This window comes from Nannospalax galili, unplaced genomic scaffold, assembly GCF_000622305.1.
Source record: "Nannospalax galili isolate Female #2095 unplaced genomic scaffold, S.galili_v1.0 scaffold281, whole genome shotgun sequence".
Classification (NCBI taxonomy): Eukaryota; Metazoa; Chordata; class Mammalia; order Rodentia; family Spalacidae; genus Nannospalax; species Nannospalax galili.
The window spans coordinates 5,092,116-5,106,395 of NW_008349068.1; the positions used below are offsets into that span (position 1 = coordinate 5,092,116).

General features: G+C 46.1%; 1 protein-coding gene and 1 pseudogene across 5 annotated transcripts in view; one reads left to right on the forward strand and one right to left on the reverse strand.

Annotated features, from left to right (window-relative positions):
* Positions 1 to 5,923: 5,923 nt before the first annotated feature.
* Positions 5,924 to 8,362, reverse strand: LOC103744484 (annotated as a pseudogene).
* A 5,543-nt stretch (positions 8,363 to 13,905) lies between these two features.
* The window catches only part of Creb1 (cAMP responsive element binding protein 1), a 63,171-nt gene continuing 62,796 nt past the window's right edge, over positions 13,906 to 14,280 (forward strand). For 2 of the 5 annotated variants that reach the window (XM_008846190.3, XM_017801389.2), the window contains exon 1: positions 13,918 to 14,112. The gene's annotated coding sequence lies outside the window, so the exon portion shown is untranslated. Of the gene's footprint in view, positions 14,113 to 14,280 lie in introns of all 5 variants that reach the window. The other 3 variants (XM_008846191.3, XM_008846192.3, XM_008846193.3) reach the window with 3 other exon arrangements.

A 14,280-nucleotide genomic window follows, 5' to 3' on the forward strand; every position in this document is an offset into this window, starting at 1 on the left:
AAAGAGACCTTGACCAAATTAACCCTAGAAACTGGCGATGACTGGACAGGCCTCCTACCTTTTGCCCTATACAGGGTCAGAAATACCCCATATACTCAAGGCCTAACACCTTATGAAACCATGTATGGCTGACCACCCCCTTTTTACTTCCCAAGCTGCCTTCAGATGTGCTAATTGATGTGTCTGAATCTCAATTTCTTAAGTCCCTACAGGCCTTACAGGTTGCACAAGACAATGTTTTCCCCTTGCTGAGGCACATCTACGAACTGCAACCTGCCCAACCGCACGGATTCAAGCCAGGAGACCTTGTTTGGGTGAGACGGTACCACAAGGAGCCCCTCGGACCTCAGTGGAAGGGGCCACACATCATGATCCTCATCACCCCTACTGCAGTTAAGGTGGCCGGTGGCCAGACCTAGATACATCATTCACATTTAAAGCCTGCATCAGAAGATTGGTCAGACCAAGTCAACAAGACACGGAAGGTCACACAGGCAAAAGACAATCCTCTCAAGCTAAAATCTCTGCCACGCCATAACCCTTGTTGCTTTTTTATGTTTTTTTTTTTTTTTTTTTTTTAAAAAAAAAAAAAAAATTTTGTTATTTGGGGTTTGTGTGTGTGTGTGTGTGTGTGTGTGTGTGTATGTGTGTGGGGGTCAGGACAGTCTTGGGTGTCATTCCTCAGGTCTCTTTCACCTTTGGTTTGAGACAAGGTCTCTCACTGGCCTGGAACTTCACCAAGTAGGCTAGCAGGCACTGTAAATCATGCTTGCCAGTCTCCCCTCGGCCAAAAGAGGATGAAGGAGCACCATTTCTATGTTTTCCCAGGCGACAATGGTGACCAAAGAAGTACTTGTGGGGGGCCAGGGAACTATGTCTGTACTTCATGGAGCTGTGTGTCTACTGGATATATTAATTGGGCTGCCCCCGTCACTACCGACTTGATCCAGGTAACTGCGGTCCTGGGCCTAACCCTTTGGCAAAACCCCAGATCAAGGCAATTTGAGGGACCCTGTTCCTCCTCTAGATGCAACCCTATCTCCTTGAGCTTCACCCCGAAAGGAAAGGAACTTAAAAACCTACAAAAATGGATTGATGGGAAAACTTAGGGCCTCAAGTCATACACCACAGAGACTTATCCAGAAATACTTTTTTCAGTCCGTCTTCAGGTGGGTCCAGTCTTGGGGACCCAGATGGGGCCGGCTTGGACAGTGTTACAGTCTATAGGATGACCAACACCGGCCTTAACTATTTTTAAATCTGTTGAGAGGCCAGCTCCTATCCAAATTGTCCAACTGGATAAAACTGCTATTTTTCCCACACCTAGATCCACACCCCCAGAGATCCAAGTCCAAGAGCCCTTGCAGTCATCCCCTGGGCTTACGAATCTCCTAAATGCCACCTTTATTGCTTTAAATAATACTTCCCCTAACCTTACTATCCATTGCTGGTTTTGTATGGACCTGAGCCCTCCCTTTTATGATGGGTTAGCTCTCCCAGGAAATTATGTTGTCACTTCTGACCCCACTGCCTGTAGAATCCTCCTGCCTACAGGGAGACGGGGACTTACCCTCACCCAAGTGTATGAAAAAGGGCTATGCATGACTCCCTCACATAAAATTGTCCCCCCATCTTACCAATATATATGTAACTCTGTTCAAGAGATAGGGGCTACTTCACCTAACCCATATATGGTGCCCCCCAACTCCACTTGGTGGGCCTGTACCTCTGGCTTAACTGCATGCCTCCACTCATCCATTTTAACCCAGACCGGGGATTTTTGTGTACTAGGGCAGCTGGTTCCCCATCTATATTATAGAACAGACATAGAAATGAAAACCAGAGTCTCAGAAGAGTCTAGACCTCATAGGGCCATAGGGACCCCTGCAGTTGTCTTGTCTACTCTACTCGAGGTTGGGGTAACCACTGCAACTGGTCTGGGGCCTTCAGCACTAGTCCTCCAGGATAAAAATTATCGGCTTCTTAGACAGGCCATAGACTTAGACACACAATCATTAAAACATCTATCTGCCACCTCGAAGACTCTCTATCCTCTTTAGCTGAGGTAACCTTACAAAATAGGAGAGGGCTGGATTTACTTTTTCTTGGAAAAAGGAGGACTCTGTGCTGCCCTAGGGGAACAGTGCTGTTTCCGTGTTAATCACTCAGGAGTTATAAAACAGTCTTTGGCTGAGGTCCGTAAAAGACTTAAGGAAAGAGAAAACAAATGACTAAATCAACAAAATTGGTACAAATCCCTATTTGGTCCCCATGGTTAACAACTTTGATCTCAGCAATAGTCGGACCTCTCCTCTTACTCCTATTAGCAGTAACCTGTGGCCCCTGTATTCTTAATGCCTTGCTCAAATTCATCTGAGAATGGATACAGACAGTCCAACTGATGGTACTGTGGTCGCAGTATACTCATTTAAATCAAGACCCGAGCCTTATGACAATATAGAAATGGTTCCACAGCCCTAAATGCGCCGTCTAACTGCTTCTTTCTGCTTCTGTAATTTGCTTGGCTTAAAGATTTAACCCTTGCCATAACTCTAGGGAGGGATGAAGAGCCAGAATGCGCTGACTCCATTTTGGCTAGCTTCTTTAGACAAGCCCAGACAAGCTCAGACATATTGTACATGTAAAAGCCTTATAAGGTATGAACAAAAACTTCTGACTCTAAAAGATATTAGTCAGCACATTCCAATGCTTTGAAGACATTCCCCTACCAATGAAGACTTTCCCCATACACAGGATATGGGGACATCCAATTATTTTAAAAAATGCTTGGCGCACGCGGGTTTCTGTAGCATGCCCCAATAAAAGCTCCTGCCTGCTATTGTTCGAGGCCAGACTCCATCTTTGGCTCATGAAGTCTGTACCCAGCTAGCCGCCATTTGGTTGTTGTCCTTTTTTTTACTTTAAATTCTTGAATAAACTTTTTGTATAATCTTTTTGGGTATCTGTGGGAATTAGTCTCAATTCTCAAACCCTAACAAGGTCAGAGAACACCTATGAAGTTGGTCCTATCCATCTACCTTTACATAGATTCTGAGGATTAAACGCAGGTCACCAGGCTTGCAAGGCAAGCACCTTTACCTGTTGAGAGATTATCGAGCCAGCCTATGCTTTTAGTTTAAAGTTGCTACCCGCCTGCTCTCTTGACAATAAAATGTAGGCTCAGGGTGGCTGACAAACAGACTTTCAATAGAAATGGTCATCTATTTTGAAGAGAGGACACGATTTGATGATAATTTGGATGAGGGTATGGAATTGCTGTGGAGGGCTGGGGATAAGGCTCAGTGGTAGAGCACTTGCCTAACATGTGCAAAACCCTTGAACACTTGATGGCTGAAGCTGATTCAGAAAATGGCTTCAGCCATCATGTGTTCAAGTTGCTAGTAAAGGAGATAAAGAAAGTTACAAGTAGAAATAAAATGTTTTGAGGGAAAGGGCTGGTTAGGAATTTAGTTTAGAAAATGATAAAATGGACAGGTCTAAAACCTGGACAGTGAAGTGTCTTTTGTGCTAAGTGAAGAAAGTATTCAAGGAAGAGGGAGTAATCAACTGTTGTTATGTCTGCTAGGTCAAGATAGAGACTGGGAACTGGATTCTTTAACTTGGACAGCAGTTTCAGTAGAATGCTGGGCACTAAGCTGACGATTTAACGCCAGAGAAAGGAACTGGAACAACACATACAGAATTCTTCTAAGGATATTTACTGTATAGAACAGAAAAATTGTATTGGAGCTATTAGGGAGGTAGATGTCAAAGGCTTTGGATTCTCTTGATTCTCTCTCATTCTGTCTCTTTTCTGAGAATAAACTGATTTTAAGATGCAACACAGTAATTTACATGGGGAAGTGTAAAGGGTTAACAGATCAGGAATAGTTGTGAACAGATCAGTGTTTTCTCTGTATTTAGAAAGTCAAAATCACAAAACACTTAGTGAGCATTTATAACAGTGCCATCTTGCACTGATTTCAGCTATGAATAGTCTCTAGCATCCATCCACACTGCAGGGGAAGAAGTGCTGAATGGACCAGATGTTTGAAACAGCTGAGCAGGGCATACTGCCTAGAGAAACTCTAACCATCCATTCACTCCTTCATTCAAGAAACACTGATGGCTCAGCAGTTAAGAAAACTAGCAGAGGACCCAGGTTCAGTTCCCAGAACCCACAAGGAGCTAACAACTGTCCATAATTCCAGTTCTAGGAGATCCTACACCCTCTTCTGGCTTCCTTGGGCATTGCACAACATGGGTACGCTTACATACATGCAGGCAAAAGTCATACACATAAAATAAAAATAAATTTTAAAAATTTAAAAATACAGTACAGAAATATTGAAATGATTGAGTGAACAGTGAATTCTTAGAGGAAAGGACTCCTGAAGAGGGTTCAACTTACTCCCTCCCGAAAACAGAGTCACTTCTAGAATGTCTCTCACAGAGCTAACCAGCCTCCCTATTGCTCCCATAAAAATAATACAAGCTGTTTCAAATCACTTTAAACAAAGCAAAGAATAAATTAGGGAATGAGAGAAAGGCCACACCCTCAGGGCAGCTTTGCAATATGCAGACTAGAGTACTGGCTTCAAATACATGAGAATTCTGTACACTTGCATTATTTATAAATGAATGGCCACCATCATATTCTCCTGTGAAAATTTGCAAGCTAGGTAAGGCGTGGTTAGGCATTCTGTAATTCCAGCATCCATGAGATCTGAGTCTGAGGTCAACCTGAAATGCATAACAATACACTGACTTAAAACAATACACTGACTTAAAACAAGATTTAAAATTAGTCAGCCAGGCTAGAGAGATGGCTCAGTCAGTTAAGAGCACTGACTGCTCATGCAGAGGACCCAGGTTCAATTTCCAGCACCCATGTGGCAGCTAAGAACCATCCTTAACTCCAGTTCCAGGGTATCCAACACCTTTTTCTGACCTCCTCGGCATTGCACAACATGGGTGCACTCATACATGCAGGTGATATACTTGTACATATAAAATAAAAATAATTTTTAAATTTTATTTATTATTATTATTATTTGGTCTTTTGGAGACAGGGTCTCCCTGTGGCCCCAGCTGTCCTGGAATTCACTATGTAGACCAGGCTGGCCTTGAACTCACAAAGATATGCCTGCCTCTGCCTCCTGAGTGCTGGGATTAAAGGCATGCGCCACCACACCCGGCTTATTTATTATTTTTATTTTATGTGTATATGTGTATTGCCTGTGTGTAGGTAAGTGGTGTGTAATGCCGGTGGAGGACAGAAAGGACTGTCAATCCCCTGGAACCAGAGTTACAGACAGTTGTTAGCTACCATGTGAGTGCTAGGATTCGAACTCAGGTCTTCTGCAAGAACAGTCAGTGTTCTTAACTGCTGAGCCATCTCTCCAGCCCCAATAAAAATAATTTTTAAAAATTAGTTAGCTATATTCATTGAAGTTCGCTAACTTCACTGTATGTCATACAATTTTATGCTTGGAATGAGGCTAAGGTAAGAAAAAAAACTAGCACAGAGTTGTTAATACAAAATAAAAATAATTACTGTGAAGTATGATTAAATGGAAAGCAATACTAGGTTAACAAAACAAATTTCTAACTACATAAATAAGTTGTATTTTTTATAAAAAATTTTCACTATCAGAGTGTGATTAAAATAAGGAAATATGGGGCTGGAGAGATGGCTCAGCAGTTAAAAGCACTGACTGCTCTTGCAGAGGACCTGGATTGGGTTCCCAGCCCTCCAGTTTCAGGGGATCTGATGCCCTCTTCTAACTTCTGTGGGTATTGCACAACGTGGGTGCACTTACACGCAGACAATACACTCATACACATAAAATAAAAATATTTTTTAAAATATGGAGATACTGGAACAGGACATGAAAATGATGGACTGGTTCATTTCAGAGCTCTACTGGTCCCATGCCAGTCCCATAAGTCTCTGGGCTCTGGGCAGAGTGTGACTTTCCAAAGAGGTAGGGTAAATGGAAGCCTGTTGTCAAAGTGAGCCTTGGTCACTCCTATTTTTACTGCAACAGCAAAACCCTGCAGCATTACATCACACCCAATTCCCCGCATACAGATCCCAACAACCTTTTCCTCTTGGTTAGCACAAACCATTTTCATCTTGTCTTCCTTGTTACCACAGCATGATCTACTGGGGTAAAGGCAGTTGAGATTTTCATGTCTTTTCTGTATTTATGAATGGCTTCATCCTCAGCAAGACCTACTGTCCCAATAAGGGGATCGCTGAGGACCACAGTAGGAATGTTGTCACAATCTGATTTAGCATCTTCTTTGTGTTCAGAAAGTCTATGGGTGTGCTGGATAGCTTTAGTGTCAATTTGACACACCTGGGTTGAGGGAGCCTTAATTGGAGAATTTCCTTTACTGGACTGGCCTGTGGCTATGTCTGAGAGGAATCTTCTTGATGAGTGATGTGGGAGAGCCCAGCCCACTGTGGGTGGTGCCACCCCTGGGCAGATGGGCCTGTGTTGCATAAGAAAGCAGGCTGAGCAGGGGCCAGGGGAGCAAGCCAGTAAGCAGAGCTCCTTCATGGCCTGTGCTCCAGCTCCTGCCTCCAGTTTCCTGCCCTGAGTTCCTACCTTAGGCTCCCTGATGAACTGTGAGCTGGGAGATGTAAGCTGAATAAACCCTTTCCTCCCCTATGGGCATGCGGGGATTTTGGGGTGCCAGCTGCTAGCGTGGCACAGGTCTCCTGCACGCACCTGGGAAGCGGCGGGTCCCACGGCGCATCTGCTCCTCGTTGCTGGCGGGTCCCTGCTTCTCCGGTCTCTGTGGGTCTCTGCTACCGGGGCTGGCCCGGTCGAGTTCCGTCCCAATTTCACCCGTGCACTCTCTCTCTAAATTCGGGACCGTCAGTTGCCGGGTCACGAGGAGAGGTGCGGGACAGCTGAAGCTGGATTTCCGTGAGTCGATGCCAGAAGGATAGCACCCCCCGGGGAGGCTGGATCGTAGGCAGTAAGACACAGAACTCAGCTCAGTCAGTGGTACAGCCCCTTTATTCAGTGACTTAGCTCGGCTCCAAGTCTTGGTCATCCAGCTCCGATTAATTGGGGGAAACCAGGATATTTTATACTGTGGGGGTAGTGGTAAAAGCCTTAGCTGATAGGTACTTTTAGGATGCCTCATTTACATAGGGCGGTGGGCTTCTATCATGCTATCAGACAATGTCTGATTAAAACCTGGTAGCTCCTGTGCCGGAGGGCATGTATCTTGTGACGGGCATTTCAAAAGTAAGTCAGGGAGGAGAGCAGAAGGCGCCCCGCTGAGAAGAGGAGTCTCCCCAATCGCGCCGAGCCAGCTTGTGGCTATCCGGACATGGGGAGACTGCTACCCTAAACAGCAGGGGTCCCCAACACTCCCCAAGTTGGTATTGGTCAGAATTTTTGTCACAGCAATGAAGAACAAACTAGGACAATGGGCAAGTTCTGGGCCAGCAGTATGGATGCTACAGTATGGATGCCTTTGACATTTGTGTTCTGGAATTCATCCATGATGACCTGTTGCAAGAAAGGCTTTCCCTCAGACATCCCCTACAGTATGGATGCCTTTGACATTTGTGTTCTGGAATTCATCCATGATGACATGACCTTTTTCATCAGTTTGAATCCCCAATTTGTTTAGATTCAGGGCTCTGGAATTTGGGTCCCATCCAGTGGCCCAGAGCAGGCAGTCAACATCTGGAATCATGGTCATGGTGGGTTTCCTACCAGGAACTGCAGTAACCACTAAGAGTTCAGAGTCGGATGGTGTCTTTTTAACTTGCTTACCCTGTGTGTGCTTCAGCACTTCCATACCAGCATTCTCTAGCTCTTCAGTGGAGATGGAATGGGTCAGAGAATCAGTTTCTAAGAACATTACCATGCCTTGTCATAAGAGATGTTCTACAGCCCAGGGTGGAGAGGATCCCAGCTATTTCTAGCAATGTAACCCATACCCACAATGACACCAAAGCCAGGCAAGTCTTCCAGCTGAAAAAAGCTCATCACTGGCAATTCTCAGGCTGGCTCCAGAGATGTGGCTCTCCTGAAGAATTGAGGGTACACCACCCGTGGCAATCAGGATGTGAGGAGCTGTGTATTTTTTTTCCTATTGTTTTTAACTGTGGGCTGAGGACCATCTGCAAATGCTCCATAGTCATGGAAGGTTTCTATGTGGGACTTGGCTATATTATTTTCATAGATGGTATTCAGGCAGCTCACAGAGGCATCCCACTTCTCTTTCATAACATGCCAACTGATCTTACTCTCACAGCTTTGAAAGCTATAACATGATCATGAGTGAGTTCAAAGCAGACAGCTGTGTTCCAAATTACATTTTTGGGTGTTCATCTGACATTCACCTGTGGCCCCACTGGCCTGGCAGCAGATGGATGTACCAAAGTCATGTCTGGTTTCACCTAGTTTTTTTCCCCCACCTTAGAGTTTTTTTAGGGTCCTGTTTGTCTGTGGAGCCTTTGACTACTGTCCACTGCCACTGGCCAACCAACTTCAGGCAGCAGCTACCAACACAACATTGCCTTGTGCCCAGGCTACACATCTTACAAGAGTCAGATATTCATATGTACTAGAAGAATGTATGCATTGGGATGATGGGGAAGAGTAGTGTGAGCATGCCTAAATCTTTACCTCTTCTAATTCACTGCTTTTCATCTATTTTGGGGGATTCTGCTCCTTAAGAAAATAGTTCAGAAGCTTCTGCCTCAGGGTCTGCTTTCTGGGAGAAGATAAGCTAAGACAACATCCAAGTAGATATGTGTATTGGTAGTTGTTTATATGAGTCTGGAGTTTGGGAAAATGATGTGGGAAACGTAATTTTGAGAGCTGTCAATATGGACACAGTATTTACCATCCTGATACCGGCCGAGAACGCACAAAGGACCGAGCAAAGAGAAGCAGTCTGAAGATTTTAGTCCCTTTAACAGAAGAGACAATCGGTTTTGTTTACTGCTGTATCTCCAGATCCTCGAAAAGTGTATGGCACAAAGCTGGTGATGGACTGGCAATTTTAGATTGAATGAAGTAGTTCATCCTAGCCTTGGGGTTAGATAGGAAAGAAAAGTCATCAGGGGTGATGAACCTGGATAAGCAGGTTCAAGAAACCTGAATCCTGTGTTGGTGAATATTAGGTTTAACAGCAGATGCAAGAGAAAAATAACAGAAAAAGGAAGCTGTGGTTAGAGAAAAGCTCTCAAATACCACTTTCTGCTTGAAGCCTTTTATAATCACCTCGTGGGACCTTCTCCCCTGTAGGCCTCTTTGAAGATACTCCATCTTTTACACTGTCAAGTTAGGTCACGTGGTCTTCTCTACTTTCATCTCTTTCTTACCCCCAACACTAATCACAGAGAGAAACTGAATTTGAAAAATGGAGGTGACTCCAATCCTAGAGACAAAAAGAGAGTACTTGAAAGTTTGACATTTCTCGTTCATGTCTGTGGTTTAGACTGAAGCTGAAGCAGAGTATTAAGAAACTGGCTTTCAAACCTAGATCATAGCCAAAATGATTTGCAAAATAACCGGCAGTTGAATGATTGAAGGAATGAACAAGATTAAGAGGGCTCAGGGGCCACTAGATAGAAAGCAAGAATACATGACTAAACTGATTCCCACATGTCTGAAAGCACGGTACAGCTTTATAGGGCAAAGTAGCTGTTAGAAAGCACTTAGCACTAGCAAATTAACTGAGATGTAAAGAAACAAGGCCTTAATGAAGGTCAGTGTGAATACAGGGGAAGAGTGAACACAAAGAACCGAAAAATACCCTAGTTGGTGGGTAATATAAGTCATGGGTAGATAATTCTAAGCTGCTGGTATCATGCATAAGACCAGAATAAGAAAAGAGCAGGAAGATGATACATTCAGTTTCAAAACATATTTGACATAGGGTAAGTGAACCAAATAAAACTAGCAACAGCCAACATTTAAAAAAAAAATTTACTAGCTGGGCATGGTGGCACATGCCTTTAATCCCAGCACTTGAGAGGCAGAGGCAGAGGCAGGTGGATCCCTGTGAGTTCAAGGCCAGCCTGGTCTACATAGTGAGTTCCAAGGCAGCTGGGGCTACAAGGAGATCCTGTCTCAAAAAGACCAAAAAAATTAATAAACAAAAGGTTTGTTTTTATGTTTAATTATGTATATTGTGTGTATCTGTGCACATGAGTATAATGCCCCAGGAGGCAAGAGGAGTCAGATTCCCCGGGAACACAGGTGGTAGTGAGCCACCCAAAGTGGGTGCTGGGAATTACACTCAAGTCTTCTGCAAGAACAGAACATGCTCTTAACATCTGAACCATCTCTCCAGCCCCAGAACCAACATTTTTATGAACTAGCACATGCCAAACAAAGTTCCCCATATACTCTACAATTATTATCTCAATCATCACAATAACATTATGAAGTAGGTGTTATCATCTTTATTTTACAGATGGGGAAAATGAATCACAAGATTAAACAATTTGCCCAGAGTCACTAGCTAGTAATTAGCTGAGCCAGTACAAAGAAGTGAATGTGTTTATGTCAAAAATTCTACCCATCATGTTGCTAAGAGAATGAGGTGGGTCCTTTGGAGATAACTGGGTCATGAGGTTGCACTGCAGCCTCTATGAATGCAGTTAGTATCCTTAAAGATTTATTTATTTATTTATTTTATTTTTGTCTTTTTGAGACAGGATCTCCCTGTAGCCCCAGCTGTCCTGGAACTCACTGTGTAGACCAGGCTGGCCTCAAACTCACAAAGATCCGCCTGCTTCTGCCTCCCAAGTGCTGGGATAAAAGGCATGCACCACCATGCCCCGGCTCAAGATTTATTTATTTTTAACTTAAGTGTGTATTTATCTGCATGTATGTGTATCATGTGCCTGGTGCTTGAGAAGGCCCGAAGACAGTGTTGGATCTCCTGGAAATGGAGTTACAGATGGCAGTGAACCACTATTTGGGCGCTGAGAACTGAACCTAGGTCCTCTGTATGAGCAGCCAGTGCTCTTACTAACCACTGACCCATCTCTCCACAGCCTCAGTTAGTGCTCTTAAAAAAGGAATCTGAGAGCTGTTGTACTCTTGACACCGTGAGGCTATAAGGAGAAAATGGCTACCTGCACAGGGGAAGATGGCCTTAACCAGAACCTGGCCATGCTGGTAGCTTATCTCAGACTTCCAGACTCCAGAATTGGGAGACACTGTTGTTCATAAGCTACCAAGCCTAGGATAGTTTATTATAGCAGCCCAACCTCTCCAAGAGTCAGGGTTTGAACTCAAAATGTTATAAAAATTTACCTGGAACCACATAGTTGACTCAATAACTATTTAGGAGGTATGCTATATTCGAGATATGATGCTGCTATGGATGGGAAGGAAGAAAAGCAAGCATTCACAAGTCAGAGGGAGTCCTTCCCCATGCAAACATTGCAAGGACACTAAACAATTACAATGTACAAGTATATTACAAGTACAATGAACCAGAAGAGAGTAACAGATTACAACTTGATAAGAGAATTCCATTGGAAGAATATGGCATATGCAAATGCCCTGTGGTGAGAACTTGTCTTGAGGGTGGGGGGCAGGGGGCAGGAAAGCCTGATTAATATGGCTAGAGTACAGCAAGTTAAAGAAGACAGTTGGAAAGGGTGGGAAAGCCAAGCCCAGATAATGGAGCTTAGGCTGTGCCACCTGCAGGGGCAGTTTCAGGGGATCTGGACAGTGGCTACTGTAGGACTTCTAGCAAGAAGCTAAGGCAGCTTAGTGGTAGCTGAGGTTTTTAGCTTATACTGAGTGGATGCCCTAACCCTGAGCCAAAGATCATGGGAGGAGGCCTGGGAGGGAATATGATACTCAGGTTGAGTTGGATTCATCCATCCATATGGAAGCACAGAAAAGGCTGCTGGGAAGATGAACCTAGAATTCTGGGGCAGGTCCTGAGTTATGGATTGGAAAGTCTAACAGAGGGTATTTGAAGTCAATAGAAAATGAGACTACCCTAGAAAGTGCATATGGTGGAACTTGAGAATTACAGCTGGGCAGATTTCAACACAGGAGGTGGATAAAGGGGAAGTCTGCCTGTTATGGTAGAGAATGTCTTTAATCCCAGCACCTAGGATGCAGAGGCAGGCAGATCTTTGTGAGTTCGAAGCCAGCCCAGTCTACATAGTAAGTTCCAGCCCAGCTGGGGCTACATGGAGACCCTGTCTCAGAAAAGTCCTAAATAAGGGGCTGAAGAGATGGCTCGGTGGTTAAGAGCACTGGCTGCTCTTCCAGAGGACCCAGGTTCAGTTCCCAGCACTCACATGGTGGCTAACACCCATCCCTAACTCCAGTTCCAGGGGATCAGATGCAATTTTCTGGCCTCCTAGTTTGCACACATGTGGTGAACTTATGCACATGCAGGTAAAACACTCTTGCACATAAAATAAAAAATAAAACTTTAAACCTAGACAAATGAAGAAAAGGGGAAGCAAGCTGTCAAAGAGTACAGTTAGGAGGAAAACTGGTGAGAGGGGAGTGTATTTGGAAGAGGGTATGGTCAACAGGGTTGATGCTGGGATGGTATTGTAAAAAAGGGTTGAAACCCATCTGGATAGACAGGAAGGCTACAACCCAGAGCCACGCAAGTGAGTGGCAAAGACAGAAGCTAGAAGGAGATGAGTGGGTCAGCAATGTGATATGAAAGGACATCTGTCGGTAAGAGACAGGTGAGTTGTTAGAGGGACTTCGGGAGGAATGTTTTACATTTATGTATTTATTTGAAGGACGTGCATACTACTACACCCCAGTTGTGGAAGACAACTTGTGAGAATTGGTTCTCTCCTTCTACCATGTGGGTTCTGGCAACTGATCTCAGATTAGGTTTGGCGCCAAAGGCTTTTATCCATCTCATGGTTTTTTTTTTTTAAAGAGAGGAGAAGGATTAGAATGTTTCTGCTCCGGTTGAGAAAGAGAAGGAAGGGACGGGGCATAGAGGAAAGGAAGGGCAGCTCTTTCAGTGTAACTGAAATCAGTAAGGGGCGGAGTCCAACTGAACAAAATTACAAGGCTTTTGCCCAGGGCTGCAGGGTTCAGTAAAACAAAGTGGAGAACTGGTGGTTGGACTTGGGCAACCTCAGAGAGCAGTTCTAGGAGCTTTGAGGCCACGGAAAGTCACAGTCAGATCCAGGGTAGGGGTGAGTGTACGAAAGGGTGCAGCTGGCAAAAGCTAGCGCTGCAAAACCGCAACACAGGATGTTGCCTGAAGACGGCGGGCAGAAGGGGTGAGGGCGTATTTCGTGCAGCATCGGCCGAGATAGGTCACAGCTCAGACCTCGGAGAGAGGCCGAAGTTACCGAGAGCCTGGGTAGTGCCCGCTCTGCAGCCGAATTCCACATGCCATGCGTCTCGCAGTTTTCACCGCCCCAAAGGCACAGTTCTGGCAGATTCCCGGGGCCCGGAGGTGGCCCGGGGCAGCCCAGGCAACGGGGGTGGGTGTCGCCCCGCCGGCCCAGCCCGTTCCTGCTCCAGCTCAGCGGCCGCGGCCCAGCCCCACGGCGATTCAAAGTTCCCGGGCCCGCCGCAGCCGCCCGGGGTCAGGCACGCGGGGCTTCCCATCAAGTCCCCGCCACCCCGGGAATCCCCCACCTGGGCGCACACAAATCCTGTTTCCTCCATATCGCCGCCACGGGGTTTTGAAGCGTCCACAGGCCGTGGTGAGACTCACGCGGCTCTTTCTAGAGCCGATCTCAGCCCGCCTCCCCGGCTTTCCTCTAGCAATCCCTAGGCTTCGCCCGGAAGAGGACGAAAACCTTCGGCAAGTTCCGCCGCCCTTGCGGGGGTGAGGCGGTGCGAGCCTCTCCGGGCCGAGCTCGGCTGTTTCCGTGCGTGGCCGCTGCGCACTCGGCACTGGGCGGCGCTGGCTGGCTCCCTGGCTGCGGCTCCTCAGTCGGCGGCGGCTGCTGCTGCCTGTGGCCCGGGCGGCTGGGAGAAGCGGAGTGTTGGTGAGTGACGCGGCGGAGGTGTAGTTTGACGCGGTGTGTTACGTGGGGGAGAGAATAAAACTCCAGCGAGATCCGGGCCGCGAACGAAAGCAGTGACGGAGGAGCTTGTACCACCGGTAAGAGGAGCAGGAGGAGGAGGCAGGAGCCGGAGAGAGCCGGGGGGACGGAGGGGGGACGGGGAGGCGCCGGACAGCCGCGCCCGGGGCCTTCCCCTCGCAGGAGGGGCCGCGGTAAAGATGGAGCCTCCGCCCGAGCCCCACAACATCGCCGCCGCTCGCAGCGAA